The 20,909-nt window shown below is 52.1% G+C and overlaps 1 pseudogene; it reads right to left on the bottom strand.

The window, feature by feature from the left end:
* Positions 1 to 12,874, bottom strand: part of LOC119103210 (two pore potassium channel protein sup-9-like) — a 63,728-nt pseudogene extending 50,854 nt beyond the window's left edge.
* Between the last annotated feature and the right edge of the window lie 8,035 nt (positions 12,875 to 20,909).

The following is a 20,909-nucleotide window of genomic DNA, read 5'->3' as shown; positions in this document are numbered from 1 at the left end:
GCCCCCTGAGTCGATGAGGGCTAGGCGCCTGCAGCGCCACACAAGGCTTCCTGTGGCATCTTCCGGTTTCTTCCGGCTGATAGCGGCGCCGGTAACAGCCCCGTAGCGGGGCCCCTGCCGTGTCCGTGGCGGCAGCTCACGCCGTGTCTGCCATGTCCGCGGCGGCCGGAGCCGTGTCCGCGGCGGCAGCTCACGCCGTGTCCGCCATGTCCGCGGCGGCCGGAGCCGTGTCCGCGGCGGCGGCTCACGCCGTGTCCGCCATGTCGCGGGGCCAGAGTCGTGTCCGCAGCGGCGGCTCACGCCATCGGAGGACGGCCGCTCCATCAGCGTCCGCGCCGTGGGCGCCGGGCGCGGCCGGACGGCACCGCGCGCCACGCCGGGGAGCGCGCGTCCGCATTCCCACAGCTCATGGCGCTGCAGCCACCTGATGTCCGGTGCCCTCAGAGCACAACAGCGGCGGACATGGCTGGCACAGCGGGGCGCGGCGAGGCTCGCCAGCGAGCGCCTCAGTGACGGTGATGCTTGTCGGGGAGCGCCTCAGGGACCGCGGACAACAGGGCCGGCGATGAGAGCTCCAAACCCAAGCCCCCCCCCCCCCCCCCTCTCCCAGCAGCTGCCCGCTCCCGCAGCTCCTCGCCTGGGGACAGCCCGGCCAGAATGCGGATGGACGGGGGACATTCCGCTAGCGGAGTATGCCTGAATGGGTCGCTAGATCCTCGTTGATGAGTTGCACCCCCACTTGTAGTGCATTACCGAATCCTCCCCAGGATTCGACAACCATGCGCACATGCCCCAGTTTCTAAAGAAGCGTTTGACCCATTTTGAGTGTTCATCAATGGGCAGAATCTGCCTGGCTGTGATGCACCGACATTAATTTCAAAATTTTGCCTGACAGGAGCAGTACAAGAAAAAATGCCGATAAAAATACTTCCCGCGATCACCTTATCATGCCCACGACTTCAAAAAGTCCATACTATACCACGATGGCACCTATTGGCGTGATCATGCAGTGAATAGTGCATACGAAGCTCGCCGCAGCCACCCCAGACTGTGCGCACAATGATTCATGATGACCACCTTCGAACGATCATAACAGGTCCTCGCATTGGCTGAGGACTAGCTGAGATCGCGTGGATTACGTGCGCGTTTGGCTTGGACATCACACCCCTCGCCAGTCATACTTCGCTGCATGAACGCTGACATCTGCACCCAACTGGTCCCAGGCTTTATGCAAGCCATTGGAAGTAGGGTGTGGTTGACATTATTCCAACCTGTTGGCCGGATGTAATAATAAACCCGAATACTTGGCAACTTGACTTGAATTTAATATGATGAACACTGATGCTCGCTGGCAGTGTCCAAGCTCACTACGTCTGCTCAAATGTTTGAGCGGACAGTTATTATTTAGGTTACTTGCGTTTATATATGAAGCGTTGACTTATGTCTATGTTACGTTAACTATTTCCGCTATATTTACGTTCATAAATAGCTCTCAAGAGGCCAGTAATTTTGTCTGGCCTGGTTTGAACCAGTATGAGGAAGCTCAGAGGAACATTGGAGAGCTTGGGTCAGCAATGGGGGGCTCAGCCCGCTCCAAAGGATATTGAATGGCGCTCCAGTATCTCTTGAATAGAACGTTTGGTGTTGTATTTTGCGAGAAGACACCAACCGATGTTCGCTCACATGGACAGGTAACATTACGCAATGCCGTTACTCATGTGGCAGCCCATAGCTGGCTCGTTCGACATGTGCTTTTTCTGTCTTCCAGGTAAGACGAACCTAATCCTTTGGGTATTAGTGAGTTCTGACTTCATCAAAAATGCTTCAGATATGCCACCTTAGCTGAACATGAGAATGATTTTAAAGAAGTGCTTCACAAAAGATGACAAAAACAGTTCGGCGGAAGACAAAAACGGATGATGAAAGGGCAACGTGCTGTTCCCGAACTAACAAACACAAACGGGGATCATGCGTGATCGCACTCGCCAACGGAGCTGCCAGGCATGTACCCTATTCTTGTACGAATCTATTTTCTAAACCCACCATGTTCGGCTGAATGTGCATGACACAAATTATCTGATACAAAAATGAGTCATGCGAGTTATTGCTATTCTATTCACGTAGTTATCTAGTTAGATATCAACGATCAGCCAATTTGTTCCGCGTTACAGGTGGCACTATAGGCTAAACGTTGTGCATGGGGGGTCGCTGCCTTCGCCACTGCGGACGCCTCTGGCGGCGGCTGCACACGGCATCATGTTACGTCAGAGGCGTGGCCTCGCCCGCCGCCAGCGCCAGCCGTCCGCCCCCCCCCCCCCCCCCCCGCCTCCCAGCGCACACACCATTGTTCGGCCGGGCCGCACGACCTTCGGCAGAACAGCGCGGATCGTCAACACATGGCCGTCCGAGCTGAATGCGCCGAGGCCGGGCGCACCGCCCGCCCCGGCCGGCGCCGACCCGACAATGGCCCCTGTGACGCGCCCGGGCTCCGACAAAAGTTGTACCGGCACTTGCTGTCCCGCCATCGACCGCGCCGCCCGACCGGCCGTGCAGTTAGCCCAGTGTGGAGACGAGCGCGCGGCGGCGCGGCGGCCGATACGCGACTTTGGAGCGCAGCGGACGCGCCTCGAGCACGGCCGCGAGACCGGAAAACTCTCCAGCTGCCGCGACACACGGGAAACGGTGCCAGTCGGCCGCCGCCTCCTCCCACCGCACACGTCCCTGCCCTGTCCTATTTACTCTGTCCGCCTGCGACGTTGCAGACTTTCAGCGCTGGCATGTGATCTATTTGTGAACGAAGCACATGCTTTGGAAGTAGAATGAGCGTTGCAAGAGGTGCGATGTTTAAGCACAAATGATCCTTGTAAATAAATCCTCCTACAGATTGATTTTATAGTACTAACAAGCAACAAATGTGTATTTCATGTAAGCTACACTAGCCTTGACAGGGGCGTCTGACTACACGCCTTCCCCGGTCGTGCGGCGGAGGCGCCGACCAGCGGTGGTCTCGGCATGGTAGGCGGGTCTCGCCGGGCTTCACCGGCCTGGTAGGAGACGTCGCTCGCCCCAACTACAGCCCGCATGTCTTCTTCGTGGCTCAGAAGGGTACCTCTGAGCTCTGTGGTGAATGGCGGTCTTTCGTGACCAGCGGTCCGACGCATTTTTCAGAACACACCAAGTCTAGTGATCTGGAGAAAGCGGCGGAAGCCGAGTACCCACCACGCGCTCTGTGCGTGAAGTGGCTCACGAAATATGTTACGGACCACTTACACTGCGTTGGCGACTTCTCCGACAGGAAGCTCACCTGACACGCACGTTTAAATGCCATTCAAACATTGAAAAAGGACGTTGGTCGATGATTGACCTCGCGCAAAATGGCCTTCCAAGTTTATGAGTCCATAAGTCGTAAACAGCAGTGCTGCCGGACCGGACCCGGCGACTCTGCCCTTAGTGGCACGGTCGGTGCTCCAGCTGGCCAGGTGGCGCAGTGACCCCGGTGCCCTGCAGAGACCCGACGTGCCCGATGCGCGCCGCTGAGGCAGGAGCACGGTCAGGTGAGCAGCGCCGAGCCATCCCCTGCGGCGATGGACGAGTCGTCCGACACGCTCCAGCGAGTGGGTCAGGCTGCCTGCTCCCCACTCCCTCTCGCAGTCCATTACAGGCGGGCACCCCTCGCTCCCTCCACGCTGCTATCGCGGGCGGTTCTGCGTCCACCGACGCACGCGCTTCCAGTTCCCATCACAGGCGATGAGGCCGCTGTGAACGCAAGCCCTCCTCTCCTGCATCAGGCGTTCTCTGCCGGCTCTCCGTCGCATCTGGTCACCTGCCGGTCGTCGCCTTCTCGCGACGACCGGCGTGCTGGGCTCCCACACAAGCTCTGTGCCCTAGGCGGATATTTATATTCTTTTGGGAGGGTTGAGTACACGGTATCACCACCGCTGGGGGCCGTAGGGTGTAGAATTCAGTGACTTCTGTGCAGCAGTGATTGTCATAATTTGGTCATGTCAAATCGGAGCCAACCGGCTAATTAGCTCCCGTGAAATCTGTTTCAGACCTTAGAAGGGTTTTTCGTGTATTTACGCACATGCTGACATAACAAATCGTTTTTTTCTGTCCACGCAAATCTGAAGCTATCCAAAACCTTTCTAAAATACTAAACACCCTAAGAATTAGCTTTACTTTTTTGCCTTTTTCGACGAGACGGCCTTCACCAGCGGCGTATTTTTTTGGGCCCCGCGCCTGGTCGCTGTCTATCACGGGCTGTTCCTGCCCACCTCTTACCATGTGTGGTGACACATGCCTACCACCACCGGCGCATGCATATGATGGCTCGAGGGCCTATACTTCTCCCTTCACAACCGCTGGCTCCCCGGACATCAGGAAGATGATGGATAGGAGAGCCCGGAGGGCGTCTCATTTCACAACTATTTCACGCACCATCACAAGTTACATTTTACTCATTTCATCCTGAATGACACTCTGCAGCAGCTGCTGGACCTCAGAGGTTTTCCAGCTACGGGACGCTTTAGAAGTCCTTCCTCCCTGAGAACTCCTGTCGGAGCCACGCCGACGTGGTGCGACCTCCCGCGAGAACTCTGAGTGATGACCCGCCCACCTTCTGCCGCCGGTGGCCTCCGTCAGCGGTAGTCCAGGCAGACAGCGTATCACCCGGCAACCCCCCTTCGGCCGGGCACGATCCGGCCGACGGCCAACGGAGGAGGCCCGCCACGAGGTGCGGGGTGGCCCTGCCGCCGGTGTGCGCTGCCCGGTCCCGCCGGCGTCACGTCCCCTGCCTTCGGCCGGGCACGATCCGGCCGACGGCCAGCGGAGGAGGCCCGCCACGAGGTGCGGGGTGGCCCTGTCGTCGGTGCGCGCTGCTCGGCCCCGCCGGTGTCACGTCCCCCACGCCGCGATAAATCAGCCCTCGAGCCGACGGGGCATTAGCGCTCGGCTGGCGCCCGCGCTCCTAGCGGCGTCTCTCGCGCCACCGAGGCGCCGACGCTCGCCCAGTGTGGGGAAACACTTGAGCTGCCAAAAACGCCCAGCGTGGGCTCATGTCCGCGGGTCGATGCCCTGCTTGCGAGCCGAGCCTGCTAATGAGGCGGTCGGTAAAGTGACGGCGAACAATTTAAACGGTGGTGAGACGACGAGGCTAGGAACAGTAGAACAACGGGTTTGGGCGATGGGCGGTGGCAGCGGTGCGGGGGCTCCTGCCCGTAGTTGTGATGCAGCAGTTGGAGCCACACGGGCCCCGGCCAGGCCGCATGCCAGCATCCCCGGCATTGTCCCTGCTGCTATCATTGTCTGCTACGTCCATGCTTTCGCTGTCATTCTCCCTGCTCCTGCTGTCATTCTCCCTGCTTCCGCTGTCATTCTCCTTGCTCCTGCTGTCCTTCTCCCTGCTTCCGCTGTCATTCTCCCTGCTTCCGCTGTCATTCTCCCTGCTTCCGCTGTCATTCTCCTTGCTCCTGCTGTCATTCTCCCTGCTCCTGCTGTCATTCTCCCTGCTCCTGTTGTCATTTTCCCTGCTCCTGTTGTCATTCTGCCTGCTCCTGCTGTCATTCTGACTGCTCCTGCTGCCTCTTCGCTAACAGTCCAAAGTGGTATGTGCACTGTGGCTGGACTCTGATGCGTCATGAACTCAAGCCTGTGCGGCCCTGTGATTTCGCTTGGCTGCAAAGTGCACTCGACGGCTGACACATCAACTAGCTTATTAGTCCCTTTAAAATTTTCACGTTTGCTGATTGCATTACTTAACTTGACGTACCTTCACGCAGGCTGCAAGCCTGCCAGATTCACACAATAGTTGAACTTCGTCTGCTCAATTCGAAAGGTCTCCACGATTAGTTGTTGCAGTATTCGGTCTGCAGCATCCACATATCCATCCTTGGGATCCTTGCGCTGGACCTAATAGCACTTTTGTTCTTAAACACAAAGTGCTATTCCTTCTATGAAAGTCATGCAGTATCTCCCTTTTTAGTATCACCAATATGAGAATAAACACTTCCTAGGTAAGAGCGCATTCCAGCTCCCTTAGACCTCAGCGAAACTGACAGCCAGAAAACAGACGGGTATGATGCGGCAGAAGAAAGACCTGACGGACAGGTACTGGGTGTGAATCTAAGAGCTGGTGAGTGCAAGAACTGCGTGATCCAGGGTGCCATGACACACTCCACTGTCTTGCAAGTTTATTAGTAACCCTGTGTAACCCAAGTACATATGTAATCATGTGGTAATGCAAGAACAGAATGCACTTCAATATTGGAAGTAGCCCTCCCACTTTTACAACGCTTCTGTGCCCTGTACGGGGTGGCTATGCTGTGCTGCGGTACCCTTGCACCTGCACCAGAAGCAACGCGCTGTCGATTGTCGCGGTCCCCACGGAGCGGCAATCCCGGGACCCGCCCAGAGACTGGGCACAAGCCCTTCTGAAGTCTGACCTTTGAGTGGATGAGTGTGGACGGGTCATCACCGGCCAAGTCGGAATACCAGCGACGGTAAGCGCCCGCCGGTAAAGTGTTCCGATGCGCGGGATTTGTCAACAGTGGGCCAAACTGTGGAGCGGTCGATGGGGTGTCATGGTAGGTGATGATCGATTGCTTTCGTCGGGATGTACCGGTTCAGCGGACCAGAAGACGAAAGTGAAGCTCCCTTGATCGGCCTCAGACCAGATCAGGCCTTTTGAAGGGAGTGTCCTACATTTGTGTGGTGTATTGAACTGAAATAGTCGCGTCGATGAACACCCAGGTGGGGCAGCTCCGAAGCCGCCACTGCAGCGTTTACTGTTCACTGTGACGTTTACTGTGGCAATGAGTACGTGTCCGAACCACGCCCGGGGCACAGCCACAGCAGCTGAGTCGGTGCAACGGGAAGATCTTCAGCATGATCTGGGGGCGTCAGGAGCCAGACGCCTACGATGAAACGCTGTCTCGCCTGGGGTCATGATCTATGGATGGGAACGCAGAACAGCTCTGGAGCACTTCTCAGCGTCCGGACAAGTTGAACTAGTTAAATGCGATCGCAGTGACAGGCGTCGTCGTGGGCGCAGGGAGCGCCGCTGGAACGTAAAGGGATTCTTCCGAGAATCGTCTCGAGAAGCTTTCTCGCTGCGACAGATCTGGATGGTTGGAACAAATTAGCGGCACGACCACGCGCGTGAATTGGTGACGCTTAAGAACCAGATTGAACTGCTCGCGTAGCAGGTGAGAACGGCTTCTGGCGGGCCCCGAGGAGCCGGTGATCTCACCGGGCTGACACGCTATGCGCCGGCCCGATCGACGATCGACCCGCACGCATGATACGGCCGTCCCTGTCACCTTCCGAAGGTCACACTTTCGGTCAGGCCTCAATGCTTTTAGACCATGAAAACCTGATCTAAGCATCGGAATCAGGTTGACTGTGATGGCTTTGCTTTGTAATCAAACCAATCCGCTTCATGCACATAAGTGTGCTGCACATGCACCACAATCTAATCTTCTCTTTCCAGGTTAAGGGTTACCTTTTTTCGTTGAAAACAAGCGGCAGGGAGTTATCATCTACTCATTATTCGTGACCATTAGTGCGATGCCTTAAAGAACGCTTCCGCCCACGCCAATCGCCACCATTACTTTACGGCATCCTGTGCGTAGCATTTACTCTACTTTCCACATAAAACGCAACCCGTTAGTAGGAATGTTTGACTATTACGCGCCAACAGAACAAACAGCACACGATTAAACGGCGAGCGCTGGCCTCGGTCGTGCGATCTGTTTCTTTATTCAAACAGTATTGGACGTATTGCAATATTGCGAAAGGAAGGCCTCGGCACTTTGCCACGCATGATACGTCACGCGTCATACCACGCGTGACGTAACATCTAGTTTAAACGGGACCGTGTCGGCTTTCTAGATTGTAGCCCTTTCCCAGGACCACTGCCACCAGGTGGACGGGATGGGTGAATGCACCTCTCATTCAACCTCCAAATGAATAAACGAATAGTTTATTAAAACATTTTGATATATATTTAACTAATTCTCGAGCCCACGCCGCCCTCGGACGGCGGGGGTAAGTTTGCTCTGCACACTCTGAAAATTCAGGGAGCCTTCCGAAAGCGGTGGTAGGCTAGTGTACATGATCAATATAATAAAGTTGCCACAAAGTTACATACTAACCTTTTTCAGGCCACCATCAGTAGAAATGGAACCACCATGGAACTATGGAACTACTAAGTACCGAATCCGGAGTGCCCCCCCCCCCCCACAAAAAAACGATGAGCAGGAACTGAGCCCATCGTGGATTGGCAGACCCACGTAAATAGCCTTAAACTCTACTCTAGGAGCGTTTTGTGTCACATCATGCATCAATTATTCATGCTACCTACAGTTGCAGATTTGGTCTCATGGGACCAAATCACAAAATACCCATGTATGAAATGGCGAATAGATACAAAAATATGGCATAAAACGCCGCCGGAGCAAAAACGCACGGCCATTTTGATACAACTGGCTAACAGCTATGACTCTCATTCCTGTTAATCCATCAGCACGATTTAAGACATGTTACCAAATTAGATTCTTCTTTAGGAAAATGTTTGAAAAAGTTGGTCAAAAGATGACTTTGGCCATTTTTCCTTTCACATACAACTAGCCATAAGGCTTGATGAAAAGGGAAACACGAATGCAAGTACTTTTTGTTCAGAAAGTTTAAAGTGCCGAGTACTGACAATGCAAGCAAAGTTTGCTCTATAACACTGTTGAACCAGTGCCTACTCATGTACTGCAAGTCGTTAACTCAGTGCTAGAACTCTAAAACTCATCAGCCCAGAGGCCCCGGGACTTGAATTAGTTGATGCAGCGGGACCCCGAAACCCCACTAGACCCTGTCTGCATACTGGTAATGGTGTTCCGTGCGCATGCTCTCATCCTTCCTACTTTATCAGTGTTTATGACTTTATTTATCGGTGTCAGTATGTATCGATGTTATGTTCCCTACACCCACGTAACCTGACATGACCCGAGACTACCTTGATATGTTAAAATGATCAACTCCTCATGCATTTTATGATATTTAGCATAGCTGCCTTACAAGATGGAAACCGTGTCATATCACGTCATATGAGGCATGCGCGGCAACTCAGCTGGCTTGACTCCCGAGAAATCAGAGCTCACCATACGACTTAATCAGGCCTGGTGCAGCCTGGTCTGATTAAGCAGGATGATCGGGCTAGGAATGGATTTTGACCCAAATGCACCATGAATTACCATACTGGTGCATTAAACACCCGTACAAGCTAGGAAATCTGCAGATGTCTCGTGCAACCCTCCAATAGTGGCCTTATATCTCCGTGGTTTGACGTGACATGAGGTAACCGCCGGGGTCAGGTTGGAGTGCTGCAGCGCACATTGGTCAGCATGTTAGACCACCTCAGGTCAAAATGCCGTGGGCTCAGGTTGGAGTACTGCGGGGTCATGTCAGAGTGCAGCGGGATTAGGGGGTTAGACTGTAGTGCTGCAGTGTCAGTCATAATGCCGTGAGGTCACGTCGGAGTGCCATTAAGTCACGCTGTAGTGCCGTGAGGTCACGTCAGAGTGCCGTGAGGTCATGTCGGAGTGCCGTGAGGTCACGCTGTAGTGCCGTGAGGTCACGCTGGAGTGCCGTGGAGTCACGTCGGATTGCCGTGAGATCACGTTGGAGTGCCGGAGGTCACGCTGTAGTGCCGTAAGGTCACGTCGCAGTGCCACTGTCGCTCAGAAACGGATCAGACAGCCTAATAGAGAGAAACTTGATGTCTAGATGTAGATTTAGATCTATGATAGATGTCGGACAAATCTGATCACCCAAGACCAAAGTCATCAGACAGGGATATCATCCCGTTTCCTTCTACGCCTTTGTTCCAAACACTGGCTAGAGAGGGAGGGGAGGAAGACGTTGGAGTCGTGCCCAGCGGCGCACTTCCCACCCGGAGGACAAGTATATCGGTGACCAGCGGGGTACGCCTGGTAGGAGGCTCACGAATAAGAAACGATACCGAGTCTGATTTACCTGTCCATCGCACAGTCTGGCAAAAACTGCAGCTGTTTCGTGGCAGCCGGTTGCTGTTTAGCTGAAATTTTTAGATACTGTAGCTATAAAATTCCGGACCAGGAAACTCCAAAAATCTCCGAGGGTCGATGGCGCATCAGTTAAAAAGTTATCAGAACATCAAAAGCCAGCTCGTTGGAGTCATCTGATAACAGATAGTTGGAAAGCCGCTGCGATTTGTGCGCTTGGTCCGTGCATCATTCATGCAAGCGGCCTAAAACTTTTGAAGTAATCAGTAATGGGACTGTGAGTGTGAAAAACAAAACGGTGAAAATCATGTCATTGAGAAACCATGTTTTAACATTCAACATATTTGTGAACCGCACCATTCGGGAGTGACATATGAACTTCCCATTGATAACATCTGAACTAAAACACAATGCAGCGAAACACATCGCACACCTTTCAATAAAGTATGACGCAGCCGAACACATGGCGCGCACCTCAGGTCAAGACGTGGTTAGCTGCATAACATCAAGCGATGGGACTCCAATGAACTTGAGCGCAACGAGTTTCAGCATTGACACACAACGCACAATTCGGACTGGATACACTGCGATCTGCACACGGAGCTGGCTCTAGCCCCGTGATAAAGGTCTCGGGCAGTTATTAGAGAGTCAAAAGGTACTCACTTCTCAGAAGGTAGAGTGTCCGGCTCTCATTCTCCGACTCGAGAGCGTCAAAAACGGCCGCGCCCACCAGCAGGTACGTCAGCGTGCAGACGATCAGGGAGAGGGTGCGTACGTTTTGTTTCTTCATCTCATCGTGACCGTCCTGGGGGCCCGGGCTCCCCGGGCTCCGTCCGCGGGGCTCTCAGCTCCGTCTGCGGGGCTTCCGGCTTCCCGGCTCAGCCAGTCGGGTTGCCGGCTTCCCGGACTCCGTCAGTTGGGCTCCCGGCTTCCCGGGCTTCGTCTCACGGATTCCCGGCTTCCCGGATTTCGTCAGTCGGGCCCTCGGCTTCCCGGGTTTCGTCAGTCGGGTTCCCGGCTTCCTGGGTTCTGTCAGTCGGGCTCTCGGGTTCCCGGGTTCTGTCAGTCGGGCGCCCGGCCTCTGTCAGTGGGGCTACCGGCTATGTCAGCCGGGCAACCACAGTCAGACTCCCAGCGATGTCGGCTGAGATCCCTGCTCCTGACGCTTCGTCAGTGGGTCTTCACGTATGGCAAGGCCATGTGGGTCATGACTCCCCGGGCTAGTCGGTGAACCCCTGTCTTGCCGGGGCCGGGGCTCCCGGCCCCTGGGTTGTGTGGATGGGACTGCAGGCTCCCAAGCTCCGTTTATCGGGATCCCGAAGTTCCTCGTCGGATTCTTTGGTCTATGTTAATTGGAGTCAACCTCGCAATCCGACCCTGAAAACAAGAGGAAGCTTGTTAAAAACGATTATTTCCGCTCGTTATGTCCGGCCATTTAGGACCTTAGCCACGTTGTGAAGTACCTCGCATAGCCTGGAGTATTTGATGGGTCATTGGAATCTCGGAAATGAATGAACGAAAGCGCACCATTTGCAGTGCAAGCGGCATTTTACAGTACATTTTTTCTAGTATTCATGACAGAAGTCCTTGCGCTTCACACAAAGGTTAGCTTGCAGTCACTGACAGGCGCCGTGCCGACCAGGGAGTCATTACGATTAGCTGACATGCGGTGCAAGAGCTATGATACCTATCTCAGGTTGCAACCTTATGGTATGCCGCACTACACTCACTGATCGGTACACATGGACGTGACAACACGACACACAACACTAATGAGAGCTAGGAGCGGTTTTGCCAAGTGCACGGCAGGTACAACACTACACGACACTACAAGGACAACACTGTCGGGTGTGACGCAGCGCTCCGCAACGCCCAGGCATAGCAATGCCAGGGCAGAGTGTGGGAGGAAACCTCGATTTCTTTCGTTGCGTCACCGTAGGTTTAGTGTTACAGTCCTGCGAAGAAGGAGGCACGACCGCCCCGACCCCTCGCCTACGCCGCGAGGCAAGCGACCTTATTGGTTGGATGAGCATAGACCGGGCTCCTGGTCCGCTGGAATAGCTGCGGAATGAAGCTCTTAACTGGTAAATCTTCAGGACTTTCGCTTTGTGGCACCGATGTATGTGTGACAGTTCTTACAGACACGGTTTCTTCGAGCGGTCACTGGGTATTTCTCGCGCGCGGCTAGCTCATATACAGCCAACAAGTCGTTGGGGCTGTGCATGCACGTCTTCTTTCAATGCAGAGTTACGACGGTGACTCCCTCCTGGATCAAGTTTTGGTTTGCTATGTACCGACCAAAAAGGCAAATACCGATGACCCACATTTTACGTGCGGCTAACGCCAACTGTGATCTCCTCTCTCTCTCTCTCTCTCTCTCTCTCTCTCTCTCTCTCTCTCTCTTCTCTCTCTCTCTCTCTCTCTCTCTCTCTCTCTCTCTCTCTCTCTCTCTCTCTCTCTCTCTCTCTCTCTCTCTCTCTCTCTCTCTCTCTCTCTCTCTCTCTCTCTCTCTCTCTCCTCTCTCTCTCTCTCTCTCTCTCTCTCTCTCTCTCTCTCTCTCTCTCTCTCTCTCTCTCCCTCTCTTTGGGATCACTTCTGTTACGCATTCTCGTGTCAACAAGTCAACTTCATGTCAACAAGACATATGGCGAAGAAAATTTTGTCGTTTGAATTTAAACATTTAACAAACTACGTGATTTGGTGTTGATATATATATATAATAATATATATATATATATGCATATAAATATATGCTCAAAACACAATACAATAATATCCCGGCCCTGCAGCTCACCTTACTGTAACGACGGCAACATCCACCTGAGGTGCGAAACGCGCGTTATTAGGTTATTTATGAGTTTTCGGCATGCCTTCTGTTTCAATACTTCAATTCCAAGCATTTAATAGAACAATGGTCGGTTTTTGGAGAATGGGATTGGCCATTCAGAACGTCACAGCAAGCTCATATTATCTTTTTGTGGCGTGTCTTGTGGTTCTGGCGATGTAGGTGCTGCTCACTCAGTTCGGGGCACTGATAGTGTTCGTCAGGATTGCGATGGTCCTGAAAGCAGGAGAGGGGGCAGAGGTAGTCTTGTATGCATGGTGCTCTGAAACTGAAATGCAATATTTTGGGAAAATTCGACTTTTGAAACGCCACGATGAGGTCAGTTGTTGATCTAACGATCTAACAACAAATGTCAATCGCGAGATCTTGTTGGGACCAATTCACCGGCGTTCTCTGTTCAGCTCTATCTTTATTAGTTTGGAAAACACTAGGGGGAATAGCACCGACCCTTTCAGTCTAAGTCATGAAAAACGGCAAATCAGGGCGGGGTAAAAAGAACGGTATTTTCCGCTTGGAATGAGTTAGAGCACCAAGCAGATGCTATTCAAAGCATGAAATATTGTTCTCGCTCATGGGATATGCATAAGCGAGAAGTTATTTATTTCCAAAGTATTAATAAGCATTAATTATTAGTATAATTATTACTAAAGTAATTATTATTTCCAAGGTATACATATATATATATATATATATATATATATATATATATATATATATGTATGAATATTCATTTAAGCATTGGTCGTATAAAATAGCAAGGGATTCGTTGTTAATGATCTTCCGGGCTGTGCTTCCAATCATTCATACTAAGTGTTTGCTTTCTTGGCTGTGCTGTTAAAGAGATTGCTCCACATTTGAAGACATTAAAGCAAGCATCAGATATCGTTAAATAAACTCACTTTTAGCTCAAGGCGTACTTTTAAGTGGAAAAGACTGCGCAAGACATTACAATATCTTTTGTTTATTAACGGGCTCCCCAAACATGTCAGCTCAATTACGTCATCTTGCCATGGTCAACACTGATTGCTACTTTCTTCTTTTTCTCTCTTTCTCTCATGCTTCTTTCCATTTTTAATTTTCACGAACACATACTATGTGAAAGGCATTATCAGGAACTACTTGAAAGCAAAAAAAAAAAATGGAAGAGAACTTTTTCCAAACCGCTAAATCACATTGCACTTAAGTTCTTTTCTTGTCAGTTTTGCCGTCCATGCGTTTATTTCCGGCCATTTTGCGTTTTTTGTGTCATCTGATCCGTCTTCTCCTGCTGAATTCATATATCTAGTCCAATAGCTGAAATTTGCACAAGCCTTTGGCTAAAAGAAAAGGGCTAAAAGCTTGTAAAAATTTTGCATTCGTTGTTTCAATCACCAAATTCGGCATGACTAGGCGAACTAGACGACATAAAAAACGCAAAACGGACAAATATTAACATATGGGGTTTACCTCTGGACGGCAGAGTTATGCTGTCTTGGGATACTGGGTCCTTCCGTGCGGCCAAGGGCTACGATTGTATGGTGACATGTCTGCTGATAGATGGCTCCATGTCGCGTGCGTACAGCACATAAAACATAGACAGTGTCTAAGCAGCATAACATAAAGTACCTCGAGCACATAAAGCCGTCTCACATCGTGGCATCTGTCTTCGATAGCGGACAGATGCCACGATTTACCACAATCTACCGTTTGTTGTCTAGTGGGTTAATGTTCATGGTGCGATTTCGAATGTTTGTTTTTTGTTTTGCTTTGGGGGGGGGGGGGGGGCACTCTGGTTGTGCGCTGCGATGCGTCTACTGAGTGTAGTGTTCGTGAATCCAATGTAGTTACAGTTGGAGGTCAGACGGAGCGCGCAGTCTCCGAGGGGGCATTTGTAACTGTACATTACACTGGATTGCTTCAGAAGAGATATTCCACAAGTCGGGCTACTTTCCATGAGAATAAAAAGTGTCGTAGGATTTGGTGAAAGATATTTAGCTTCAACTGGTCCCCCGAGACGCCAGCTTACAGTGTCTCCTGACGATTGATCGAATGACCTTTTGATCGGCCTTGTAAGCCAGTGACATGCTGTTCTTGAGGAGCAGTTTGTGAGCTGTACCGTCTGCAGTAGTGCGCTACGGCTCGGACACGTTGGGCGATTGCGTCGCGTATGGGTTAGTCGATGGATTGAAGAGTTATTGTTGTTAATAGCAGTTGTTTAAGCCAGTGCATCTCCAAGTGCACAAGTTTTCATGACGAATGATGTTTTATCGCCCTTTCCACGTAAGCTTTCATGACACTATCTTTGCATGTATCGGGACAGTGGCCCGAGCCGTTCAAGCACCCGCTCGAGTCTGTTGGCTTACGATGGACAGCGGTCGGAAAGGGTCCGCCACCATCCAAAGACACGTCGAGAAAGCTGATGCTGTCATTTGCGCTTATTCCGGTGATAAACTCTCGTGCCGAGCCTTGCTCTTGCCGGTTTTTAAGCTTCAGCAGGCGTTGGTGTCCATTTACGTCTGCAAGGACATCATCGGCGTATCGGCAACACGAAGATAGTCGTTCCGCGTCCCTACTGTCCAACGCTGTTTGCCCGACACGAGCCATGACGCACATGGACCCATCTATCAACAGGTCAACGCGCCGAGAACCCTAGCCCTTGACGAAGTGGCCTTGTGGGCCCCACGGATAGGACCTTACATCCCAAGACAGTGCAACTAAAAAATATAGCTTAAGTGGGAGGTGACTTAGTGATTTAGAGTGAGCTTCCATGAGCTTTTGATTTATAGCAGTCCCCGATGGAACATAACACATAGTATATGATACATAGTATATGATCCCCTGATGATACATAGCACCTTGGTGCTGAAACAGCAAAGAAAATGGAAGACTTGAACGCGGCACAAGTCTTCAGGTCTCGCTACAGTAATTTGCACATAGCACCACTAATTCCCTACTATGTTGCAAGGCATTGGCTGTCTGGTGTAGGCGTTCTGGAAGCCTCTAAGGCCTCACTAAACAAAGGGTGTGTCATAAAGTCCGGTGTAAGCACATTTCCTCCCAATGGTTTTAACATAATATTCTACCTGAAATAATATTACAGTATTCGAAAATGCATGCGCACACGCACACGCACACGCACACGCACACGCACACGCACACCCACACGCGCACGCACACACAATTCCAAGATGCTTCTGGACAAAATGTCTTAAAAATACTTCATCCAGTAAGCCTTCGCAAAACGGTTAACGGCGTGCCTTGCAGTGGATGGACGGTTGGCTGCCTTGTTGCCCTTTGACCTCTCCACGGGTCAGTTCCACGACGAACTGACTTTCCCGGGCCGAGCACACCGCATCCACGTATCAGTCCAAGCCGAGCGCACCGCATCTACGCATCACTCCAAGCCGAGCGCACCGTATCTACGTATCACTCCAAGCCGAGCGCACATGGGATGATCACAGCACAGGCGCACAGGGATGATCACCGAGCGCACAGGGATGATCACACCCGAGCAACGCTGACTGGCGGCCATTGGCAGCCGCTCCGCGCACCGTATCTACGTATCACTCCAAGCCGAGCGCACCACATCTACGCATCACTCCAGGCCGAGCACACCGCATCCACGTATCAGTCCAAGCCGAGCGCACCGCATCTACGCATCACTCCAAGCCGAGCGCACCGCATCTACGTATCACTCCAAGGCGAGCGCATCGTATCTATGCATCACTCCAGGCCGAGCGCACCGCATTTACGCATCACTCCAAGCCGAGCGCACCGCATCTACGCATCACTCCAGTCCGAGCACACCGCATCTACGTATCACTCCAAGCCGAGCGCTCCGCATCTACGTATCACTCCAAGCCGAGCGCACCGCATCTACGTATCACTCCAAGCCGAGCGCACCGCATCTACGTATCACTCCAAGCCGAGCGCACCGCATTCACGCGTCAGTCCGTCAGGTGCTGAGCCGAGTTCCTTTCTCATATCCGTATGGAGGACAGCAAGCAATTTCGGGTGTGTTTCAAAACAACGACAGATCTCCAAAGCCAGCCTGCTGTGCAAATAGACAAAATGAGTGGCAGCAATCGCGTGTTTTGCTGCTGTTGCATCCGGTCCCTCGCAGGCAGAATATGAACCGGATGTTTTCTGGGTCGTGCTGATTGCCTGCGTGTGCAGCTCAGACCGTCCCAGCGATCCAAGTGAATTCCACTGAAGATCAGCGCGCCCTAAGGAGGCTTTAAGTCTACCACTTGTAGTTTCAAACAGGCATGGCACTAACAATTTCATCTCGCGGTTGCGAGCCAAAAATACAGTTGGCAAACACCCGATCTTGATCATTACAGCCGGCAAAGCCGCTAGCTGAATGTATCAGGTTTCATCATTTGCATGTCCGCCATTTGAACCGTCTATTCCGATTTTATTCTGCTCGATATCCACTCTAATATTTGCTTCCGATATTCGTTTCGATAAATGCATGTTGCCGAAATATCAACGCATCTATACCTCCATTCTCCTGGTTTTTTTCTAGGAGGAATAACGCTATTATTATCATCTTGTCTATGTACATGATATTCCTTGCAAATGCAATTAAGAACTAACGATATCCATTTTCTGCACCGGCGTATCAATCAAGGACACCGATCAATATTGAAAAAGTATGTGTGTTCATAATCACATCACCTTTCGCGTGCAACCGTGCGGACGGCATACCCACATAACGGATCAGCAGGCCACGGGCAGAAATCGCGTGTTGTAAGCGTGAGATGAGATTAAGATAAGAGAAAATGTTGATATGGTATAAGCATGGGAGGCCCTTTGAAATTCTGGGTCGCATCCATTTCCCTGATCATCAAATCTACCCCTGGCAGAGCTGGCGCTCATTGTCTACACATGGTCTCTTGTTGAGCACCGTGAGTCTTGACCAGCAAGGGGGGGGGGGGGGGTCCTCACGGTTTCAGGGCTCCGAACAATGTAGGAGGCCTTCTGATTGACATTGCAGGCTTCGGTCTTAGCCCTGTTTAGGAAAGGCCCCGTCCTAGAGTCCAGATCGGCACGGAACCTACTGTTCGGGGTATCAAGCAGCTGACTGAAATAGAGGCACTCACTGTCCCTGTCAATTCAATGCAAGAGATGCTCTGACATTTGGGAATTCGCCATTCGAGTTAGGTGCTACATGGACACCCCAGCCTGCATTTCAGACCATTCAGTCAGGCATCTGATCGTCAGCCCAAAGAGGCACAAAGGACCCTTCGGGACCCTCGGGGCCTAAGGGCGAGGGGAATGTTATGTACTTCAGTCCGCTCCCCCCCCCCCCCTCCCCGCTACTTGCGCCCCTTTTGATGGCGCCCTTAGAAGTCGATTCCTCGAGAATTTGAGGTCATTTCTGGTGTTTCTTCGAATTTGACTTCACTTAATGTGAAGGTTTTGGGCCCTTTGGCGGGTACCTTTGTTGTTGGGTGCTTCTTTAAAAGCTTTGGTCTGGCAGACACCTGAAGTGGGTCGGCTGAAGCAGCGTACTTAAGTTGAAACTGGTGTTTAAACTCAAATTTGACCGGTTAGGTAAACAGATATTGTAGTGTTGCCATGGAGTTCCCCCTTTTCAAATAATAGCTTAGGTTTCAAAGGTCTGTGGTGTGCTTTATGTACCAACAAAACATGCCCTTCCTAGTCTTTCAACTCTGAAATACAATGCAACCAGCTGGTGTGAATGGGATTGCCGACGTGATCAGGAGGAATTATAGCTATGTGACGATCAAATACAATAGTATGTTACTTGACGTTTTATTTATCTGGGAGGAATAAGAGCTCCAGCTTTCTATAGCAAGATATATGAGTGTCACTCATTAACATCACTTTGTCAATGTGATCTGTTCATCAGAAAATAAATGTGGAAACTGTGGCTGAGTTATGTGCTATGTGGCCTGTTCGTGCACTGCTGGGACTTGAAACTACTGTATCTTTTAGTTTAAATGGGTGTTTTCAAGCTGATGTTTTAGTTGAGCAGTTCGTGGATCATTTAGTGGTAATTTCTTTTTGATAAGTTTTCAATCCGTTCAATCCATGTGAGCCGACATATCTAAAAATCCGGCCCGGTCCTAATCCATGATTCGGAATAAATTTCTGATCGAGTACAATCCGGCCCGTGGATGAATCCACAACCCGTGGATTAACATAATTCGTGAAGTGCTCCAATCAGTAGTCTATATAAGCAGCGTCCAGTCGCTGGTGCGCGACGCGTGCGCCAGGTTCGGTGAGGCCGGCCGGCCGCTGCTGACCGCTCTCTGTCGCGGTCCGGCGCGGGGCCGGCCGGCCTGTCGACGCCGCCGGCACCACCGGCGCCGTTCTCCCGCCGTGCCGCGCCGGCACCACCCGTCAAAGACAATACCCACTTCCCAGGAGCAGCTCAGTTGCGTAATAGCGGCCAATGGGGACGGCGGGGCGCCGGCCGGTCCGCGTCGGTCGCGACGCGCGGCGACCGGGCGTCGCGCCGGCGGAGATGGAGCCGCCCGCCGGCGGAGATGGAGCCGCCCGCCGGCGGAGATGGAGCCGCCCGCCGGAGGAGATGGAGCCGCCCGCCGGCGGAGATGGAGCCGTCCGCCGGCGGAGATGGAGCCGCCCGCCGGCGGAGATGGAGCCGTCCGCCGGCGGAGATGAAGCCGCCCGCCGGCGGAGATGGAGCCGCCCGCCGGCGGAGATGGAGCCGCCCGCCGGCGGAGATGGAGCCGCCTGCCGGCGGAGATGGAGCCGCCCGCCGGCGGCGTCGGCAGGGTCGTCCACAGTCAGCGATGGAGCCACCGGCACCACGGCGGAGGCGCCGCCCCGAGCGGCGGCTGCTGGCAGTGGAACAGGCGCTGTGCCCGCCGGCCGCGGCCGGGTGGAGACGCGCGGGTGGAAGGGTGTCGGTGGCACGCGCCTGACGGCGATCAACTCCCCTGAGCTGCAGCCAGATGATATGCTGGTTTTGTACACGTCCAAATCCATACACTGGACCACATCCGCATGTTTGCATCGACATCCACTTCGCACAACTCGCGACTGTACTTTTTCAGACGACCTAATTTTAGATTGTTTGGCTGGCCCGAGCAGTGAGGTGAGGGGCCCGTGGAGCCACGCCTTTCCCTTGGAAACGAACCGGGCGCAGCCAAACAGTGCGCTTGCTTCTTCGAGATGCTGAAGTATGGCATGCTTGCATGCCTTCAGGGCATGGAACGAGTCGCCACCGGATAGCGGCTTCAGCTGTTCTTTCCTCTCAAGATTGCTTTGACACAGAACACTGGTCTAAAAATGGACTAAACCACTGAAGCAGATATCCAATAATAAGAGTACTTTCCACGTTCCTTTTTCTAGACTTGAGCCTGTGCCGTAAACTGGCATTGTAAGTTTGTGATCTGAGAGTCAGTGGGAGGATAAGAATGACGGTTTCAGCTGTTTGGCATTCACTTCTAAGCTGAAGGCGCTGATCTTCAACTAGCGTTAAACTTTGTTAACTGCAGTTGTGACATCAGGACGTGTTGATTGTTGCCTGTGGTGTGTGGGCAGAAATATGTGGGTTTTCCTGTGAGATACGTTGAGCTGTTAGATGCTTACTTCTAAGCTCAAGGCAAATGACCTATAACTAGCAGGTAAACTTTATTAGTTGCATAAGCATGCTGATTGTTTGAATTGCCTGTGGTGTGTGACTCATGATAAATGTGAAAGAAAAAATATGTGGGCTGCTCTGCGTGACTTGCATAACCTTGTGGCAGAAAACCATCAATCAGAGTATTGTACATGAAAAAAATCAGTGAAATCCAGCGTTTAAGATCCAGTGTTTTTAAAAGAGCCAGGAACCAGGCCCAGGCCCATGGCCTGTTCAAGAACCAGAGGCAACTAGCGTCCACGGCTTGGCTTCTTCTGAGGAACCAGTGGTAACCAGGATCCAGGGGTTTGCTTTGACTGAGAACCAGTGGGAACCAGGAACCAACACTGGGTACCAGGCACATACCTGGTTTTGTCAAGTACAATTTGAGAAGCGATTATTCCACAGTTATACCCAAGAAGAGGTGCTTAATCTAGGA

The sequence above is a fragment of the Pollicipes pollicipes genome, unplaced genomic scaffold (assembly GCF_011947565.3).
Source record: "Pollicipes pollicipes isolate AB1234 unplaced genomic scaffold, Ppol_2.1 Scaffold_5724;HRSCAF=6776_pilon_pilon_pilon, whole genome shotgun sequence".
Lineage (NCBI taxonomy): Eukaryota > Metazoa > Arthropoda > Thecostraca > Pollicipedomorpha > Pollicipedidae > Pollicipes > Pollicipes pollicipes.
The sequence above is the reverse complement of the archived record's forward strand: the minus strand, read 5'-3'. Positions and strand labels throughout refer to the sequence as shown.